General features: G+C 39.6%; 1 protein-coding gene across 1 annotated transcript in view; it reads left to right on the plus strand.

Annotated features, from left to right (window-relative positions):
- The first annotated feature begins 390 nt into the window (after positions 1–390).
- Positions 391–15,528, plus strand: part of jak1.S (Janus kinase 1 (a protein tyrosine kinase) S homeolog) — a 61,687-nt gene continuing 46,549 nt past the window's right edge. The window contains 1 exon segment of the mRNA NM_001093393.1: positions 391–508. The gene's annotated coding sequence lies outside the window, so the exon portion shown is untranslated.

Raw genomic sequence — 15,528 nt, forward strand, 5'->3', positions numbered from 1 at the left:
CTTATCAGTGGAACACAAAATAAACTATTCACAATAATTATTTGAAGCAATTGAATTAATTCCTTGACCATATAAAAGCACAAGTCATAGATTTCAGAGATTACAACTGTTCATAAATGACTATGACTATTTAAGCTCAAAATTCGAAAGAAAAAAAAAATATTAAAAAAAGTGAATTTTTGAAATCCGGGTGAATAGGATCGACCCTCAAACTCTAATCAAATTCAAATCAAATTCATTTTGAATATTTTCACAAAAACAAATTCAATTTTCAAAAGTCCACTAAACGACTCCAAATTGATTGTAGGAGGTCCCCCATAGCCTAAAACACCAATTTGGCAGGTTATAAGAAAGAAGGATAAAGTGCATTTGTATAGATCCCTGAACACAGGTAGCTTTCGATATCTTTAGACATTAATAACAGACAGTAGTAGATTTCTATATTTACCCTAAATATCTATTATAAACTTTGTTCTTCCTTTGAAGGATCCTTGGAGTGTCAGTTGAGGTAAGTTATGCTGAGTGAGGGGTGTTTAGGTGCATTTTTAAACAGAAAAAAGTTGATGCCTTAGACTAGAGAAGCTGATACAAATTTTTTTTTTTTTTCAAAAAATCATTTGAAGTTACCTAAAGGTCATGCTGACTATTTTCTCATTAACATTTTTTTTCACTTAATGAATCCATTCTTCAGTTCAGCACCCGACTGCTGTAGATTCTGTCTCTGGTTTCTCTTCCTCTGCAGCCTGTGAGTTTGTTTTACTTCAGCTCGGTCTTTACCTCTCGCTCTCTCTCCTCCAGTGTGTTGCTTGCTTCAAAGGGCTCTCTCACTCCCTCACACTGCTCCCCTCTTTGTAACTACTGTAGATAGATAGGACAGTCTTTCTGTTGCTGCCTGCTCCAAAGTACTCCCCCCTCCCACCTTTCTCCTTACATACAGAGAATGGAGTTCTGCTAAAGCAATATTAACCCATTCCCTGGCTGCAATCTGCACAACAAGTAAGCTTGTAGTTCAATATTTCGCATGAAGAAGTAAGGGCAGCACAGCTCCAGAACCAGCAGACCATCAGGATTGGCTGCTTTGTTTTTTATTCTGGAGGCGTTCACATTGCAGTATGGACAGTAAAGTAACTGGAGGGGGGTAACTGGAGTTGGCGGGCCCTGGCCCCTCTCCGTACAAGATTATCTGGGCAGAAATCGTCCGATGCGGGTGGAAAACGCCAGTGCGTGAGCTGCTGGGGGGCCCAGATGGGGTGCGGGCCCTGGCCCAATTGCACCCCCTGCTCACCCGGTAGTTATGCCACTGAGTATGGATGTGTTCAGGTTGCTAGGGTCCATATCACCTTCGTAACCATGCATTGATTTGCATAAGAGACTGGAATATGACTAGGAGAGGGACTGAATAGAAAGATGAGTAATAAAAAGTGAAAATAACATTGAATGTGTAGCCTTACAGAGCATTTATTTTTAGATGAGGTCAGACAGTGACCCCCATTTGAAAGCTGGAAAGAGTCAGACGAAGAAAGCAAATAACTACAAAACTATAAACAATAAATAATGAAGACCAATTGAAAAGTTGATTAAAATAGGCCATTCTATGTTGTACTAAAAGTTAACTCAAAGGTGAACCACCCCTTTAAAGAAAAGCATTGCGTGTGCGCAGCACAGGCTTTCCAGAAAATGATGTTGACAAAAAGTGTGACGGCTCGTCACGTGACGTCATCTAGTTTCTCTCGCCTTGAGCTAAGTGACTGGAAGAGGAGCCAACCGGGCGCGAGCACAGTCACAGAGTGGGTGGAGCGGGAGGGGAGTGCACGAGCTGTGCTGTGGGAAGAGGAGAAAAAAGAGAAGTTATCGTAAAACAGCAAGAGGAAGGGACGGAGGATTAAACAATACGCACGCACAGCAGGCAGAGTGGAGAGGTAAGACAGAAAGAGACATCTTCGGGGAGTTTCAATGCAGCTGGTATAGGGAGTAGTAGATTAGAGGTGTCAGATAGATAGTGGAGAGACGGGCGGAAGCGACAGAGCAGAACATTCTTCAGTACTATGTAAGCTGCTCATAGAGGGTAACGGGCAGTGTGCGGGGCACATGGGGAGGGGGCAATACAGATAAGTGACTGTTCGGGGATGGCATGAGGGGCAACCATGTGGCGAAATACTGACATCACAGGGCAACGCGAATTTCCTGGGAAAACCCCATCCGTATTGCTGGGAAACTATCACTGGGGATTTTGGAAACTGAATTTAGCATCAATAACAGATTCTATCTGTATATTCTATGCATTTGTTGCAAGTGACAATGTTATATCAATGTTAACCGTATACAGGGGGCAAGAGGAAAGTCATATATACTGGTTACATCTGACACAGGAAGCAAACTAGCATGGCGGATTTGTCTTTTCACACACATTTGTATTGTGACATCAAATAAGCAGGACAAATGTTGACTTTCTTTAATATCTAAAAGGAATACATTCTTATGTAAATGCTAATACATGTGTGACAGAAGTGGGTGGAGTAGAGAGTGGAAGTTACATCTTGTCTGCTGTAAGGTTTCCATTTAGAGTAGGGTTAATATGCTGTCCACTCCAGCAGGAATGCTTTGGGAAATTTCCCAGATCTCGTGTTATATGTGTTATTATAGCCCCATGCCTAGTATTATCATAAATGGGATCCTTGTAGTAGCACTGTTTATTGCTTAAGGAAATGTGGGTCATCTGATTATACATTTTGGATGGAGGTAAAGAAGAGTTAATCCTATAGGGGGGTTATATACTATATAATACACAAAAGCCATGAATGTCTTGTAAATTATATCCTTATAAACAGATGCGCCTGGCGTGTTTATACAAAGACACTGTTGTTTTTGCTCCCGTTCCATATTGCCAGATGAAGCAGGAAATGCCTGCGAAACGCGTTGCAATACTATTTTGTGAATAAACTATTATTGAAAATGACCACTTTTGTTGGTGTCTGCTTGGAGGAGGTAAGTTCATTACTACCTCCTCTAAATTACCCATTGGGTTTTTAAGTGCTTTTAGCTATTTTTATCCTTTTGGCGCCTCTGTTTTGTCTTACTATTATAAACAGTGAGTTCTGCTGTCATCAGTTATAAACGGTGAGTTCTGATGTCATTTCTGTCACATGACTAGCTGAAATTTGTGTATTATAATAAATAAAGTATCCCCAGTTGTAAAATATGAGGATATTAGAAGTTACCGAGGAGTTCCATGACCTGGCCTTCGGCCTCATGTTTTTATATGTTCATGAAACTCCTCGGTAACTTATAATATCCTTATATTTTACAAGAGGGGGTACTTTATCCACTATATTATTATTATTATATTCTGACTTTCTCCTAACCTCTTGGACATGTAAGTTAGGCAGTGTGACTGTGCAGGTAGACAAGGTATTCAGATCTGTTATGTACACGAGAAAATAGCTTTCATAACATGATTATATCTTAAATCGCTTGCATAAACTAGAGAGAGAATCTCATATTCGGTCTGAAATGAGTATGATTATCAGGAACATATATTTGGCCCAGTTGAATAAACTCATACTATTATTGTTTAACTGTGCTGCACTGGACCACTAAAGAAAACCCATATTTCGCGTTTGCACATGAGTGCTCTGGGTTGAGAGTTTGGAGGTCAGGAGGGGGCCCCGGGGACTGCCAGGAGGGCCCTTCATTTTGCAGCCCCGGTGGGCCCCAAAGGCCCCAGTCCGACCCTGCAAGATTGTATGTTGGACTGGCGAGACCATCATTTGTAGTTGTTTGTGGATAAAACACAATGTTCCATTTGTTGTATTTAAGGAATTTGCTGAACAGGCAATGTAAGCATTAGTGTTTTGAGTTGTCCAGGATTCTGCTTGGCACATAATGCTAGGATTTAGTTTTTTTACGATGCTTAGATTTTTACCATACTGAACTTGAACCCTTTGGTATCATGGTAATTGTATAGAGCTGATCTACAAACACTGAGCTGGAGGGCTCACAGAATGTTCTGCATCATGCTTTGTGGATAAGTTCAACATATTGCTCCCCTTGTTAAAAACAGAGTGTGGATATCTATTTAAAACATAACGTTTACTATAATTTACTTAAAAACAAACACCTGTCGGATAAAATCAAACAACCACCAAGCTTAAAGAGATACTTTTTTTATATCTATAATAACATTGCCTTTGAATGTTATTTATAGTTTTGCCATAAAAGTATTTACCTGATGCTTTTACATTACCTTTCTTACCCCCATGTTCCTGAATGAGGGGGCTGCCATATTTGTACAACAGTAGTCTATTAGCATTAGAAACTCTGACAGGCTGAGAAGGGACAGTCAGGTTGGCAAAACAGTCAGGTTTAGGAATTTCAAGTAACAATTACTTACAAAAGCAGAATGATCAGTGAAAAATGATCAGCATGACCTATAGGTAACTTTTAATGTACATTAATATTTTGAAAATAATTTTTTTAGTGTCAGTATCACTTTAAAGGATCCTGTCATCGGAAAACATGTTTATTTCAAAACGCATCAGTTAATAGTGCTACTCCAGCAGAATTCTGCACTGAAATCCATTTCTCATAAGAGCAAACAATTTTGAAATCTGACATGGGGCTAGACATTTTGTCAATTTCCCAGCTGCCCACTGTCATGTGACTTGTGCCTGCAATTTAGGAGAGAAATGCTTTCTGGCAGGCTGCTGTTTTTCCTTCTCAATGTAACTGAATGTGTCTCAGTGGGACATGGGTTTTTACTATTGAGTGTTGTTCTTAGATCTACCCGGCAGCTGTTATCTTGTGTTCGGGAGCTGCTATCTGGTTACCTTCCCATTGTTCTTTTGTTTGGCTGCTCGGGAGAAAAAGGGAGGGGATGATATGACTCAAACTTGCAGTACAGCAGTAAAGAGTGATTGAAGTTTATCAGAGCACAAATCACATGACTTGGGGCAGCTGGGAAATTGACAATATGTCTAGCCCCATGTCAGATTTCAAAATTGACTGCAAGTTGGACTGATATCACCCCCTCCCCCCAGTAGTCCATCAGCAGAACAATGGGAAGGTAACCAGATAACAGCTCCTTAATAGTAAAACAGCACTTAATAGTAAAATCCATGTTCCACTGCGTCTCCTTCAGTTACAATGAGTAGGAGAAACAATAGCCTGCCAAAAAGCAGTTGCATCCTGAAGTTCTGGCTCTTTCTGAAAGCACACAACCAAGCAAAATGACTTGAGATGGCTGCCTACACACCAATATTACAACAAAAAACATAAATTTGTTGGGTTATGAATGAAATTTTACATGGCAGAGTTAATTATTTGCTGTGTAAACAGTGTACTTTACCAATAAAAACTACACATAAAAATCATGACTGGTTACCTTCCCAAGGATCCTTGAAAAAGGTCCCAGAGAGGACCGAAACGTTGGAGATGAATTTGTGAATAAAGCACATCGATTTATTTCACCAAAATGAAGGAGTGCGGGTCCATTTACTAAGATGTATTAAGATGTATTAAGAAATTTTGACCAATGCACCACCCTCTATATTCTAAATCCGGAAAGAGTGCGCTCGCTGTACTGACATTAATTTTATATATATATATATATATATATATATATATATATATATATATAAAATTAAATATCATATATATATATACCCCTAACCCTATTTACATCTGTGCCAATTGGAAGAGTATCTTACTGCACACTTCTTGTGCATTGCTATACTGGTGTGTGCATATCGCTAATCCCCTATAGGTTACAATTACTCTCCTTACAGTGTTTTACCTAGTGCAGTTTGTGGGTAGTGGACTCAGGAGCGATATAGCTGCGCTACACATGTACTGGCACCAATCCTGGGCAATACTGCAAAGCACGGTTGAACATAGCCGGTAGTCTGTGACGGCGGGGGCATGGCCGGACTGTTGTGTGGCCCGGTCGGAAGCGACTGGGTCGTGCAGCATGATCCGGCCTGCATTATAGCTCCACCTGAGACTGGGCTCTTATCACACTCCACCTCATATGGCAGGAGTATCCGCAAGTGCTGCCAGCACGCATAGTGCCCTCGCTTAACCCGTCGCCAATAACGGCGGTGATGGGGGTGGACTATGACGGGGTCCGGTCGGGAGCGACTGGGCTCCGTAGCGTGGTCCACCTGTGTCCCCGCCTAGTACCGGGTTCCTAGCTCACTCCACCTCACAGGGCAGGAGTGACAGCGAGTTTCTATCGGTTGCTACCCATGCAGGCGCTGAGATACGCTGACTCTAGGCGCGTTGCCTAGCAACGCAGCGAGCGTCTCTCTGCTCTGTAGTTCCACGGAGTGATTCACTTCCGGCCCATTGAAACTGTACTACGGACAGGTTCTCACTGTATATCGCTCTGTTGCCCAACACCGTCTGGGGGTTAGCTGCACGTACGTTAAGCACCAGGATCACCCCTACATATCATACTTGTTTCCGCATTTCGGCACTAAAGCGGTTTTGTGTTACTCTGTAATGTACAGTTAATGATGATTGATGGGCGCTCTAAGACAGCCCCTTTGGCGCCATTTTCTGGCCTTTAAATGTTTGTTTGTTTGTGCACTGTGTGTTATTATCCCTGACGAAGGTTCCAGTAAGGAACCGAAACGTTGGATCTTCAATAAAGACCTCCACTTTAGCAACATCGACTCGCTGTGAACTTCCTTGAGAGTGCTGTCATTTTGTGCAGTATTGTTCTATATGTTATGGACTAGCACCCAGGTATCGATTTTTTCTTCTGGTTGTGCACTCCATTCCCTCTACTCTCTATATATATATATATATATATATATATATATATATATATATATATATATATATATATATATATATTATATATATATATATATATATATATATATATATATTATATATATATATGATATTTAATTTTATATATATGTTCAGTCTGGTATGGTGCACTCTTAACCCCTAAATGGCAACTGCCTGGGTGCTGGTCACGACAATGATGCATACATTACCAAAAAAAACGCACTCCAAGGGCTTATATATGGTGAAAAAATTAAGTTCTGGTTTATTTCAACGTTTCGGCTCAGTTACTTGGGCCGTGAACACTACAAACAAGTGAAGATTGTTTAAAGTGAAAGAATGGCACCAAACCGGTTCTGGTTTATTTCAACGTTTCGGCTCAGTTACTTGGGCCGTGAACACTACAAACAAGTGAAGATTGTTTAAAGTAAAAGAATGGCGCCAAACCGGTAAGTCTGACATCATAGGTGGGTGTCAACATCAAACAACTAAACATAATGGTTAAATCCTTCAGTGTGGAATCTCATTTATTTACTTTATCCCCCTTGTGATTATGCTTTCTCTGCTGAGTGTCTCTTAGTGTAAATATAATAGTGTGCAGTGATTATTAAAAACCGATCGGAGCACTTGGCTATAGTTATTCTGCCGAGCTCCTTTCTCTTAATAAGTTTCCAGTACCAATCACTTACCCTGGGATGGGATGGATAAGGCTTGTTGTTCCCTTATTTAGCCGACCTTGCAGATAGCACACCAGCAATCAAAAACCGGTATATCCCGTATCCGTCTGTCACTCTGCCTCTCCACCCTTCCAATCCGTTCTATGCCCGTAGTGTTCAAAGCAAGTACCGCCCCCGTTGCCGTGGTAGACACTGGCGTCTATTCACCAGGTATCTTTACTCTGCCAGGGTATTCATGTTTCAATTGCGTCCTTCTACGTAGTTCCCTCCGGCAGTAGCCCCCACCGGGCACCAGAACGACAGTGTCTTGCGCTCCATCTGGTCACGGTATAGCACTTCATATTGTTAGCAACGGGAGGATATTTATGCTGCTGCTATATTCATCGGGTCCTGATCGTAGGTTAGAATATAACCCTTAGGGGCCGATTCACTAAGGGTCGAATTTCGAAGTTAAAAATACTTCGAAATTCGACCCTCGAATTGAAATCCTTCGACTTCGAATATCGAATCGAAGGATTTTGCGCAAATACTGCGATCGATCGAAGGATTTTTCGAACGATTCGAAGGATTTTAATCCAACGATCGAAGGAAAATCCTTCGATCAAAAAATCACATGCAAGCCTATGGGGACCTTCCCCATAGGCTAACATTGACTGACTTCGGTAGGTTTTATCTGCCGAAGTAGGGGGTCGAAGTTTTTTTTAAAGGGACAGTACTTCGACTATCGAATGGTCGAATAGTCGAATGATTTTTAGTTCGAATCGTTCGAATCGAAGTCGAAGGTCGTAGTCGAAGGTCGAAGTAGCCCATTCGATGGTCGAAGTACCCAAAAAATACTTCGAAATTCGAAGTATTTTTCATTCGAATCCTTCACTCGAGCTGAGTGAATCGGCCCCTTAGTGTGCCATATCGGATCTCCCTATTGGGTTTGAGGCAAGCCGTCATTATGTGTCCTCTTTGGGTACTCCGGTATTCTGGTGTGCCATCCTGCATCAGGGCCGATATACTTTCTTAGCCAACCACCCTTTCTCCCGGGGAATAGAATTTTCCTAAAAGAAAAAACATCAGTCAGGTTTCATAAGCAACATTGTTAGATATAGTCCTGTCTTAGTCCACGCAACCTTTGTATAAGGCTAAGTAATGATGTTGCATAATAGACAAAATTAAAGCATCAAAAACTGAAAAAATGTCTTTTAAAAAACGAAATAAATGAAAAAACCAGAATTAGTAAGAAATAATAAAAACTAATAAAGAAGAACAATCAAAAAGTTTTCCAATTATAGTCCAATTCCTCATAGTTAGTCCTACATACATGTTATTCGATCAATATAACTGCTCCATATAATGACCATAGTTTTTATAAGGTGGTAGTCAGTAAAAGGGGGACATAGGGAGTGTCCCGTTTAATCCCTCGGGTGTAAGGGTATCCAGCTTGAAAATCCATCTCGATTCACGTTGTATTAACCATAGATCTATGTTTCCCCCTCTCTGAGGGACTGGTTTATGGTCAATGATCATATGGCAAAATTGGGGTAACTGAGGGCTCCTGGGAAACTGATAAAAATTTTAGCCCCATTTCAGATTTCAAAATTAAATATAAAAAATCAGTTTGCTGTTTTTAAAAATGAATTTTAGTGCAGAATTCTGCACTATTAACTAATGCGTTTTGATTTTTTTCCCTTGACAGTATCCCTTTAAGCCAAAATTAATATCTGGGAAAAGTAGGCATGCCTTTTCTACAGCACATTGCATTTTTTTCATAAAAGGAGCCCTGACATGGGGAAAAATCTTAGTAATTAAATTTAGTGGGTGCCTAAATTTAAAATTTTACTGGGTGCCTAAAACATTGGAACCCCCAGGTGAATCAGTGTTTCCCTGTTCTTTAAATATTTATGAGAGCTTAAAACAACATTTTGTCCAGCCAATATAAGTATGTGAATAGCAGTTTTGATTTGGCTTGTTATTCAAATAGTATTTGGCCAAATCAAACATTTTTGGTTTCATGCATCTATAGTACAGTTTTATAGGAGCTGGGAAAGGGCAGAAGAGCAGCAGTAAACTCCAAGTGATTTACACATTGTTATTCAATATACTATTTAGCGGCTTAGACAAAGTTGTTTGCTAAGCTAAAAATACAGAGAGTTTCTGCTAACTGGAATTCTTATTACAGTCTGCATCTTTAGAGATTATCTTGTGTCATGGTCGGCACCCTAAATTCAGAACCAGTGCTAAGCACCCTGTTCTTGGCTCTTGCTTCGCCTTTAACAGCCGCCTTTCACCTCGAGAGGAGCCCTCGGCTAATTGGATGCCGCCAGGTCTTATTAAGAGAGGTGCCAAGCAAAGTGTTCTGAACGAGCAAAGGGGCTCAATGTAAATGCAAAGTCTTTTGGGCAGAAGGTCGCGGTACAAGGCGTAGACAAAAAGGTAGTCAGATCGGGTCGGGACAGGCAGAGTACAAACGGAGTCCGGCAGGCAAGGGTCAAACCAGGAGATCAATCAGAGGGGATATGGATACAGGAGAGTCGGTTACCAGGCAAGGTCAGGATAGTCAAAAACAGGCAGGGGTCACAACAGATAATCGGAAGCTTTTAACAGCACAAGGGCACCAGGAACTCTTGAGAAGAAACCTATAACGGGCAAGGAATAAAACACAGGAATTCCCTTTTATAGAGGTTGAATTTTGCTCCAATGCGCGCTGGCGTCAGCAGAGCCACGCGCCGCGCACCCTAAGGAACCGCCGCCTGAGGTAAGGAAGACCGGCGTGGCGGGAGTCCCCTTCGGACCACTAGACCACCAGGTTGAGTAATCCTCACATCTTGGCTCTAACGTTGCCTCAAGAGGAACTTCAAGCGATTTTGGAAGGTTGACATGTGTTCAAATTATTGCCAGTGCAAAAGCATTTACAGGTGATTAGTCACCAGCAGATGCAGAGATTTATCGCTGGTGTGCCATTGCCCTAAGGGTGGTGGCAACAAAATGCCATACAAAATACCTTGCCGTAGACAATACTGAGAATTGCTTCTGCTAAAACACATGCAGTGTCTTAGCAAAGCTAATTATCACTAGTGTGTATTTTGTAGCAGTGACAAGTAGCTGCTACTGCTCTGTGTGTCTTCACCCAGAAGGGCAGATTTACTTACATGCAAATAATTGCTTCCGAAATATTTCCCATAATTCGCAAAAATATGTCAGACATATGATGACTAAACCTTTTCATCAAAATATGTAATTTCATCTCCGCAAAAGAACTCTGGCTTACTTTTGTCAGTGAAGATTCATTGATGCGTTACTTTCTTCCTAGCAAAACTTTCTTAACTTAGGTTTATGTCAATTTAAATTCAGTGGGTATATAAAGATCATATATATATATATATATATATATATATATATATATATATATCTATATATATATATAGTTATTAGTGATGTTGGTGAAATTGTTGGAAGTGGCCACTTTTAATTAAAAATGTCAAAGGAAGTAAAATTGAGACAAATGTGGCATGAGCTTCAAATATTAAAAAAAATGTCAAAATAAGACATTTTCAACAGTTACATCTTGTAAACATAAATATATGAAATCTGAAAAAACTCCAGCGTTTTGAATTTTTTTTGGAATACAGGATATGATGTTGCTGATATAATAATATTGAGAATGTATCATCTCCTTAATTTGCCAAACACAACCTGGTAACAAATAGCAACTTTCACATTTTGATAAATAAGCGGATTAACGATCATTCACCTGAGCGAAAATTTGCCTGATGAAATGGTGCAAAAGTTCTCTAGCGCTGAGGTTTTATGCTATTGAAGTGTCTTACTCACCTTTTAGTATATGACGATGCCACGCAAATTGTCTTTTTAGTGAAAATTCATCAATTCGCCTCTTTAGTAAATGTGCACATTAGTCTTATTCTGTTTATAATGTATTAATACAAAGCTCACAAACAACACATTTGTTTTCATTATCCAGAAATCTTCAAATTATATGAAGGCCAACTCCCATAGAGTCCATTTAAGCAAATAATTTAAATTTTTAAAAATTATTTTCTATTTCTCTGTAATAATAAAACTGTAGCTTGTACCTAAATGCGATTTATGAACACATATTGGTGGCAAAACCATCATATTGGGTTTATTTAATGTTTAAATGTTTTTAACAGACTTAAAGGATAACTAAACCCCCTTAGGAACAATAGCCCCACTTAGCTGCCTTCCTTGCCCCCCCCAACATTCCCCCCCCCCCCGGCACAGTGTATTATGTAGAAAGTTGACCCTATTTAAATACCTTAGCCTAAAATGCAGAGCAGCGGAGCTCCCCGGAGCCATCTTGGGGTTGGACAGGAATTAGCTTCCTGGGGCTTTGTGTTGGTGAAGAGACCCGAAGAAGATGGCGCTCTGCATTTTAGAGTCAGGTTTTTAAATAGGGGCAACTTTCTGCCTAATACACTGTGCGGGGAGGAAAAGGTTGGGGGGCGATGGAAGGCAGCTAAGCAGGAATGGTGTTCCTTGAGGGTTTAGTTCTTCTTTAAGGCATGGTGATCCAAATTACAGAGTTACAGAAAATGCTGCTCCCGAGCATTCTGGATAATAGATCCTATACCTGGTTTTGTAATTGTACTTTACATAGTTTATATTAATTTTAATAATGGGTGTAGCTTTTGCCTAGCTACATTCGGTGACCTTGTGCTAGTTGTATCTTTGATGTCGGGAAGTCAACCAAATGGTATGAAGAGTTATTTTTCTGGTTAAGATATAGTTACTTTTGTTATAGCTGGAGGGATGACTGTATATAGATGCAATATACACTAGAACTTGAATAAGATGTTTATCTAGACTGCACTGATCCATTGCACATGCATGAATAGCACTGTTAAGTTAGCAGATATCCTTAGGTGTCTTGCTTCTGGGGAGGCATTTTTCCTGAGTTCAGTGACAAGGTTCCTCCATTTTCTTTTGTAAGAGGGTAAATATCTGGAGCAATCGGAAGTCTTCTGGCTGCATGTCTTGTACTACTGCCACGCGTGGTATTTTGTCGGCCTGCAGTAGATATTTGGGGGAATGTAATATGTTTTGTTAGCACAAATAACGTTTGCAAAGACCATTGTGAATGTTAGTGATCATGTTTGTGTCCTTTGCAACCTTTGCTTAGTGTTGTAATATTTGTCAGCAAATGATTTTACATTGCGAACCGTGCTAAACATTCACAAAAACGCCATTTTAAACATTGTTTGCGACTTTAATTACATTCCACCTTAATCTTCTAGCATTCAGGCTTTTCTTACTATGCTGATCATAGTAAGAAATTGCAGAATCGTTTATAGAAACCTGATTTGTTGGCAAAAGTCTTGTAGCATCTCATGAGCAGGGCCCTTGTGTTTAATTTGTTGTGCTGTTCCTCTGTGATATTTGATTTGTTTTTCATTCCTATGAAAAACAAAAAATCATTCAGTTACATTGTATCGAGCACAGGATATGAAATGAAAATAGGAAAGGAACATAGGTTTCCTCTTACTCACACTCCAAGAATTATTTAATTGGTGGGAAATCGAATTCTTTAACATTCTTTTTTTATATTATGGGGGGGGGGTAGTGATGAGTGAATATGTTCGCCAGGCATGGAGTAAAATTCTGCACTTCGCCATCAATTTTGCCTCAACAAAAAAGCCCCAATAAGAAAAAATGTCAATTGGACTGCATTTTTGTCTCTGAGACAAAAAAGACACAGAAACAGAAAAGTTGCCACAAGAAAAACACCCATTAACTTCAATGTATTTGGAGTAAGAAAAAATTGTTTCACTTAAAAAATGTGGAAGCTTATTGATTTCAATGCATTTCGAGTTTTTTTTATTTTTTATCAGGACATATTCTCTTATCACTATTATGAGGTATATGCTGTCTGCTCTACCTTTGGGGGAACAAAGCTATGTAGAATGCAAATAGCAATATTTAATAGCGAATATACATCATAATTTAAGAGGGGTAAGTTAAATCATTGTAATGTAAACTTTGTAAAAGGGCTAGCAATGCAGCACCTAGGCCTGCTCTGGCCCTTGGAACGGCAAGTCCCCGGTGCAAGGGGGGCGGCATCAGAAAAGCCACTTCAGGGAGGCATTGACCCCTGGAAGGCCACTGAGTCTATTCTCAAAATATTTGCCATGAAAAACAACATATGTCTCACTGTTACATTCTGAGTACTCCTAGCTCTGACTCTTTGCACAGTGTTAGAAACCAGTTAATAAAAACTGATCAGTGTTTACAATAGGAATTACATTTACAAGCAACTTTATAACAAAAAAGCATTTACTAATGTATGTTGGAAAGTTGTTTGCATTAAACATTTGCTACTCAGAATCATCTCTTCCTTCTCTTTAATTAAAAAGGTCAGCTTATCAAGTTAAAACTATATGCTTATCATATCTATTATCAAGCCAATTTGTCATATCCTTTTACAGTGCTGTCCAACACTATTCTAAGAAATGGGCAAACCATTAAGATATACAGTATGTCATGTTTATTGGCCAGATAACCATAAAAAGATGTCAAACAAAAGATGCCTTAGACTTAGAGGCATAGCTGGTCAACAGACTTCCATTAAATAGCACTGTACTTTGAGTTTGCAAAAATATTGGTAAATCTCTTACACTCTTGCTCATTCATCCCATATAATGCATATTAATATATGTTGAAATTTAATGCTTTACACTTATTGTGTAGTATTGCTGATGGTTTCTGCAATACCTTAAGGGGCATAGTTACAATTTAAATTACATTTTTTAAATTAATAAAAGTGTCCGTTTATTTGTAGCTGGCTTTTTTTCATGCTTTTGATTAATTGTTTACCCTTCCATTGTCTCTCTTTGCCTAACTGACAGCCAGATAAAGGTTTACAGGGGCAGTATACCCCATTGTTCAACATGAGTTCAGTAAATAGAGCTTACTTTTCGCCTGTTGTTTTAAATCACAAAAAATTTATGATTTTTGCCACTTCTTCAGCATAAAAGGGAATTTGAAACGACTCTATGTATGGTTCATCCAGGGGGATCATCTAAACACTTGTAAACAGATTTTAGTAATGGATATCAAATTTTAAGTGTTTAATAATATTATATAGGCATGCTTTACCATTGCTGATGAATTTACATTGTAAAACAGTTAATCAGAAGCAAACTGCAAGATTCTGGCACTAAAATTTGCATTGTGGCTGATCCCAAGACAGATTCTTCCTTCCCTTCTCAAATTTCAGTCACTTCCGGTACATGCGCAGTTGGAGCAATCTCCCGGATCATGACAACGCCGGAGGTGGAAATTTCTGGTGCTCAACAAGAAGATTACCGAAGAAGTCGCCCGTGAGCTCAGTCAGTAATCCTACAGGGGACACAATTCTAGGGTAAGACTTAGCAGGGAGGGGGGCCAGCAGAGGAGGGTCAGTGGGGACTTATCATCGTGGGCGGTTTAGTTCCCCTTTAAGGTTTGTGTCTGTTGAGAAACTACAAATAAATATTTTATAGCATTAATGCCTATCTTTCAAATGACAGTCCCTAACAGCAAAAAATCTGTTCCTCAGTAAGGCTAAAATATTGTTGTTTTTGTTACGTTTTTATTTTATATCTTTCTATTTGGGACCGTTTCTTTTCACCTTCAGTCTCTCATTTAAAGACCTAAAGTCTAAAGAAATGCTGTATTTAGGTATACTAAACATAAACATGAACTTACTGCACCAGAAGCCTAATAAAACAAATGAATTATGCTTTCAAAGTTGGCCGCATGGGGTCATCATCTTGTAACTTTGTTAAACATATTTGCAAGACCACGACTTCGCACTTGCTCAGTGTGGTCTGGGCTTCAGTTGGGAGGTTAAGCTTATGATGATCAAAACAGCACAAGTCGAATAATTTTTGCCATAGAAGCCGATACAGCAAGACTGATTAATAAACAGAATATGTAGCCTGCACTGGGTGTGCAGATACGAATCTCTACATGGTCGCCGGCTGATGTACAGGGCAATAAATAAAGCTGCTCAAGTTCTGGGAAGTAAGGTGGGGGCCTCCCCCCCTGCCAT

This window comes from Xenopus laevis, chromosome 4S, assembly GCF_017654675.1.
Source record: "Xenopus laevis strain J_2021 chromosome 4S, Xenopus_laevis_v10.1, whole genome shotgun sequence".
NCBI classification, from domain to species: Eukaryota; Metazoa; Chordata; class Amphibia; order Anura; family Pipidae; genus Xenopus; species Xenopus laevis.